General features: G+C 47.6%; 1 protein-coding gene across 4 annotated transcripts in view; it reads left to right on the top strand.

Moving 5' to 3' along the window:
- The first annotated feature begins 981 nt into the window (after nucleotides 1-981).
- Nucleotides 982-6,371, top strand: part of RFFL (ring finger and FYVE like domain containing E3 ubiquitin protein ligase) — a 66,425-nt gene continuing 61,035 nt past the window's right edge. For 2 of the 4 annotated variants that reach the window (XM_080827175.1, XM_080827170.1), the window contains exon 1: nucleotides 1,087-1,154. The gene's annotated coding sequence lies outside the window, so the exon portion shown is untranslated. Of the gene's footprint in view, nucleotides 1,155-6,371 lie in introns of all 4 variants that reach the window. The other 2 variants (XM_080827169.1, XM_080827174.1) reach the window with 2 other exon arrangements.

The following is a 6,371-nucleotide window of genomic DNA, read 5'->3' as shown; positions in this document are numbered from 1 at the left end:
CACTGGATATGGTCAGAATAATGTTTAGAATGTATATTATTTTCATGGCTAGGTATTTTTTTCGTGCACACTGGCTTATGATCCCCCATGCAACCCTGAGGCTTTACAGTTTACTAAGCACTTCTATATGCATTAGCTCATTTAGTTCTCATACTACCCTGCCCCCTAACAACCGTTCCAATTGTTTAAGAGATGAGGAAGCTAGCTAGAGCTCAGAGGCATTAAGTACCTGCTGAAAGGTACACAATTGATGAATGTTCAGAGTGGGCTCCTAAGCACAGAAGGCCTTCTTCTGAGCAGTTTCCTCACCCTCCTAAGGTAAAACTAGCTAACCCTGGGGGTTTAGACCGGGAAATGCTAGATGATGGAGGTGCCAGGGAGTGAGAGGGACAAGCATGAGTTTTGATGTCTTACACATCTGGCTTCTATTACTTCCCAGCTAAGGGACCTTGAATAAGCTAGTGAACCCTAATGGGCGTGGGTTCCCTCCATTGTAATCTGGGGAACCCTCACCTGCTTATAGCATTGTTGGGAGGAACAATGAGATATCCAAGTGAGGCAACTCACAAATTCTTACAACGAAACGAGTCCAGGATGTTAAGGGACTCGCTCAAGGCCACCAAGCTGGACCACCACCTAGCTGAGCCACGGACCTGGACTCCAGCTCCTCTTGCAGAGGCCGGTGACCAAGACAACGAGGCGCCGCGGAGGCGCCACGGAAGCCCTGACACTAGGGAACCGACGCCTCCGCCACGGGGCTCAAGTTCAGGGTGGGCATACCCCGCCTCCGGCAGCCTTAGCTCCGCCAGGGGGCGCGCACGGAGGCCACTCTCTAGCCCGCCGCGCGCCTTGCCCTTCTCTATGGTGGGTCGGGCACGGCAGGAGCGGAGGCGCGCTCCCGGGAGGGGCGGGGCCGCGCTGGGGGCGGAGCCGCGCGAGGGGCGGGAGCGGCCGGGCCCGGCGCCTGGCGATGGGTGGGGGGGCCAACTTCCTGGGGCCGCCCGTGAGGATGTCGCGACCGCCCCCCGGTGCCCCTCAGCCCCAGAGACGCCGCCGCTGCGGAGCCCGGAGCCCCCCTGCCTGAGGCGGCCCGGATCCGGCCCCTCCCCTCCCAGGTGCGGACCGCCGGGCGGGCGGGCGGGCGGCCGCGGCAGGTGAGGAGGCGGCCGCGGCGGCGTTGGGATACGCGAGGTGCCCGGCCTGGGTGGGGTCCTGGGGGAGGTCGGGGTGGGAGTGCTGCTTGGCTTCGGGTCTCGCCGGGCTGTGGTCCGGAGGCGCCTCCTGTATGCGGGGCGCGGCCTGGGGCTCTCCCTGCCTCGCTGGAAGTCTCCGCATCCGGGGCCGCTCGCACCTGTCCCATTACAAGTACCTTCAAAGAAAGCATTTCACCTGTGGGGGCAGTAACTCGAGACAGGTGTCTTCAAGTAGCTCCAGAAGCCTTAAAGACCAGCAGGTTCAGCTGGCTTGTGGGGGAAGGATGCCTCTCTATGGCAGAGGAAACTGAGTCAGGTACGCGGCGGCCTGGTGCCCTCTCTAAAGGACCTAGCTTGTCCCTGCTTCCTAGTGGAGGAGCCCTTGAGGCTCGTTGGAAGGAGGCGGCTGGAGTTCGGAGGCTTGGTGGAGAAGTTTGGGAATGTGCTTCCCCCCACCCCTCCGCCCACTCTTCCCTCTAGGGATTTGCCCTCCGTTTATTTGGGGTGATGGGTGAGGTCGCCACTGGCCGAGACGGAGAAGGGAAGTGGGGCCTCTGTGCCGCGGGCTGCCCCTGAGACATTTGACCAGGCGTAGGGAAGTATATGGCTAGACCAGGGGAGTCGGAGCATGGCAGACATCTGTCTGCTCAGAGCTTGGTTTCGAGCTGGCGGAAGATATCAACAACAGCGTATTTTCTCCTTTTTGTTGGTCTGTCGTTTGTTCTAGTGGGAGAAAACTGCTTGTGTAATCAAGGAAGATTCTATCAAGCTCCTCCCAGCCTACCTCGGGGAAGAATTACTGTTAGCTTGGAAATAGGGCTTTACCCACAACTGTCACTTTGCACCTTGGCTAAAGGCCACAGTGACCAAATGAATAATCATCCGCAGGTGCATATGGCCTTCTAAGAAAGCAGGAAGTTCCTTATTCATCCCTTTACAGCTGGTTTGGAGAACAGGGAAGACTTCCCATCACTCCTGTTGCTACAGCCGTCCGGGGAAACTTGTGATTTTCCCGGTGACACTCCAGGTTACTGAAATGTGGCCAAAGCTGTCTATTGAGCCGTTTTTCTAGGAATGGGAATAGGCAGGGGGCACGGTGCTTTGCTGTGTTCTTATACAGAGTTCCAGGGTTGGGAGCTGCAGTGTTATTTCTTTCCTGATCAGGCGATTTCAGGTTTGACAACTTTCTTTATCCTTTTTTCCTGATTGCATTCTCTTTCACATTCAAGGAAATAGATGATGGCAGGTATTTCTAAAACGTTATGGCATATTCCTTAATAAGTACATTTCTTAAACCACAGTTTAGGGGTGTCATTTTCTAAAGTTTGGAAATTGTGTATAAGAATTACAGATTGAGGGCACCTGGGTGGCTCAGTGGGTTAAAGCCTCTGCCTTCGGCTCAGGTCATGATCCCAGAGTCCTGGGATGAAGCCCCGCATCGGGCTCTCTGCTCCGTGGAGAGCCTGCTTTCTCCTCTCTCTCTGCCTGCATCTCTGCCTACTTGTGATCTCTGTCTGTCAAATAAATAAATAAAATCTTAAAAAAAAAAAAAAGAATTACAGATTGATGTGTCAGGGCTGTTTAATAACTTAATAACTTGATTTTTTAAAAAAGATTTTATTTATTTACTCATCAGAGAGAGAGATAGAACAAGCAGGGAGAGTGGCAGGCAGAGGGAGAAGCAGGCTCCCTCCCCAACAAGGAGCCCGATGCAGGACTTGAGTCCAGGACCCTGGGATCATAACTTGGGCCAAAGGCAGCCACTTAACTGACTGAGCCACCCAGGCGCCCCAAATAACTTAATTGTGCTCAAAGAAAATTTCCATGTAATCTAGGACATAAACTCATGTGCACGCGCGCGCGCACGCGCACACACACACACACACACTTTAATGTCTATATCTGGTTACAAAGATCAGCCCACTAAAAACTATCAAATTGATCAGGTAGAGAGCTGTTATTCTTACTGTTTACACTGGGATCAACTGCTCTAAATCCTCTAAATTGACTTGATTTAACCAACTGCTAAAATAATATGCACAGAAAAAGAGCTGTTCTCCGATTAGAAATTAATTTGTTTTTAATCTTTCCCATGACCAAGCTGGTTGACATAACTAACTGCTGAGCACCATCTAATAGGAATGCATCTTTAAGGCCTCTTAAGACAGCAGTGGAAAAAGCATTTTCAGTTTTCAGAATTTAAAAAGCCAGAACAGCAATAATAACAAAAAAGGCACAATTTCTTCCCTCCTTACTTGTTTACTGTGATAGCCACACCCACCTATAAGAGTATTGTGCCTAGGACTTCCTGGAAACACAGACAGAAACCTAAGGAGCGTTGGGGGACTGATTTCCACCTTGCTTTTTATTCTTATAATAGAATGTTGGTGCTGCTATTGTTTTAATGGTAGATTAGAGACTTTTATATCAAACTTGTACTGGCCATAGTGTTTATGTTTTGGGATGAAAGTTTTAACCTCTGCACCACAGAATCTCATCACCCCTGCGATACAGAACTAAGTCATAACTTAGAGTTAAATGAGAATACATAGTTTAAATTGCTGTTGGTGAAGTCTCAAGGGACCAGCTGCCTCATCATTATTATTGTTTGGTAATGATTACTGGTTATTATTTTTGTTCGGTTATTGGTTATTGGTAGTGGTTACTTGTGTTTAGGTAAGAAAGAGTTTGGCAATTATAAGGACAATCTGCTTTTTTATTACCTCTTTTTTTTTTTTTGTCTATTTTTTTAACTGAAGTGTAGTTGACACACAAGGACAGTCTTTTTATATACAAACATGTGAACTCCTATTCCTTCAGTAGGGAAATTGGTCATTTTCTTGTACTGTGACTTTATATTAACAACAGAGTTTTTTTTTTTATATTAACAACAGAATTTTAAATAGGACTTTTACCAGGACGTGAAAGCCATCCCAGGTAGGGAGGAATCATAGGCCTTAGCTCTCCCAGTTTCTAGGATTTATTGGTTGCCATGATTAGGACAGTGGTTTTATCTAATCCTATAATGCCACCCTACGTTTAAACCCATTATCTTCCTTTCTCTTAATTAAGATGGTCATGATGTTTCTTTGCTCTCTCTTCTACAGGTTGAGTGCTCCACATTTTTGATGCATCTGGCCTGTTAACATTCTGAATTGTAGCTAAACAGTTGGCTGAGAGAATCCGATTGCATGGTTTCAAACATTTTCCTTTTTTCAAAGCAAGCATAAAACCTTATGTTTCCTCTGGGGGAAAAACAGCTTTTTGAATCTGATAGAAAAACCAAAGCTGGTTTTTCCAGCTTTGTACCAACTCACGAAATCTTAACCTTTCCTTTCTGGTTGTGCCAGTACAGTGGCTGGTCACCAGTAGTGAATGATCCACCACAGATTTTGGGAGTTTCTGAAGTCTTCTTTATTCCGTGCAGCTTTTGGCCTTTTTAGTGTGTTTTATTGCAAGGAGTTCCCCAAAGCCAGCCTTTCCTTGAAAGCTGCAGTTCACAGCTGAGTCACTACCGGGTTTTTTAAAAGTACAGACTTCCCAGCCCCACCTCCTGGAGATTTAATTGAGGAGATAAGTGATGACCAAGAATCTACATTTTGAAAACTACTCTGGCCTCTATTTCCAAAAAGCTCCCCAAGTGATTCCGCTATGCAGCCAGGTTTGGGAGCCACTGTTGCATTGCTTTGAAATTCTTTATAAATGGTTTTCCCTTTAAAGGCATCATTATGTTATCCAGGATGTTTGATTTGCTAGAATAGCCCATTTCCTAGTCATGACAGATAACAAAGAGCTTTTATAACTTTTATGTAAATTACTTTACAGAGAGGCCCCCCCCCCCCCCCACTGTATTATCTGTCAGGAGTCATGAGGGAGGGTTGGTGAAAGTAGCTTCCTTTATTTCCTGAGTGGACAAATGAATGATAATGTGGAAACAACTGGAGGTTGGAATTGGTAGTTGAATCTAGTTATGATCAGTGTTGGGTAGGAGGGGTGTCTGCCTGGGAATTCTCTGCCTGTAGGATTTAAAAATAAAGCCAACTTGCCAGATGTTTCACTGCTTCATAGCCGAAGCGCTTATGGAGGAAAATAATGGAGGCTTAATTGTCAGTCAACTTAGGGGTCCTTTGCTGAGTTCACGGAAGGAACAAAAAGTGCTGAAGTACAGAACCATCCGAGTTCAAACAGAATGGGGCACTCGTTATGTTAGGGAATTAAACTTGGGACAAGCCTAACAGTTTAGAAATCGACAAATCCGGTTTTGGATCCCAGCTTTCCCGCTTCCTGGCCATGCTACCTCAGGCCCCCTTCCTTAATCTCTGTCAGCTTCATTTTCTTCATCGCCCAGATGAAAATAATACCTAGCAGGATTGTTAGGTGGATTAAAAGAGAGAAAAATATATTCTTTATACATTGCAGGCGACTCCATGAATGTTCGCTGCTACTTTCTGCTAGGATTTTTATTCCGAAGGCTGAAGACGACTTTCTAAATCTTGCTTTCTCTGTAGCTCTTTCAAGGAGTATCTACTCCATCAGCTCTTTCAGAGTCTATCGAAGAGTGAGGGCTAAAGATGGGAGCTGCACAATAGGGGATGAGAAAGCACTAGGACCCTCAGAAATGTTTTTAGAGGGGCCCTGGGTGGCTCAATGGGTTAAAGCCTCTGCCTTCGGCTCAGGTCATGATGCCAGGGTCCTGGGATCCAGCCCCGCATCGGGCTCTCTGCTCAGCGGGGAGCCTGCTTCCTCCTCTCTGCCTGCCTCTCTGACTACTTGTGATCTCTGTCTATCAAATAAATAAATAAAATCTTTAAAAAAATGTTTTTAGAATGAGTGGCGTGTAGGCATCTATCCAGAGTTACTGTCTGCAGGAATGAATGAATAACCTCCTAATTCAGCCCTGTGTATCTGTCCATCTGGGTGGTAGCCCGGGCACTCCCATCAGGCCAGGAGGCTCTAAGTGTGGCCTCGTGAGATGGCTGACATCCATTTCTTTCCTTATCTTCCTTCCTCCCGTTTGGTCTCTTGTTTCTCTTTCCCTCTCTCCTCCCTTCCCAGTCTTTCAAAGTGCCCTTCCTTTTTCAACTTGCCAATCATGTCACAATAATCACGGGCCAGGCCCCTAAAACTGCAGGCTAAAAGAGGTTGCTGGTTGCTAACACCTGTCTCCCAGCTAAATGA

Source organism: Martes martes (assembly GCF_963455335.1).
Source record: "Martes martes genome assembly, chromosome: 16".
Lineage (NCBI taxonomy): Eukaryota > Metazoa > Chordata > Mammalia > Carnivora > Mustelidae > Martes > Martes martes.
Note: the sequence above shows the minus strand (reverse complement) of the source record. Positions and strands in the feature narration are given on the sequence as shown.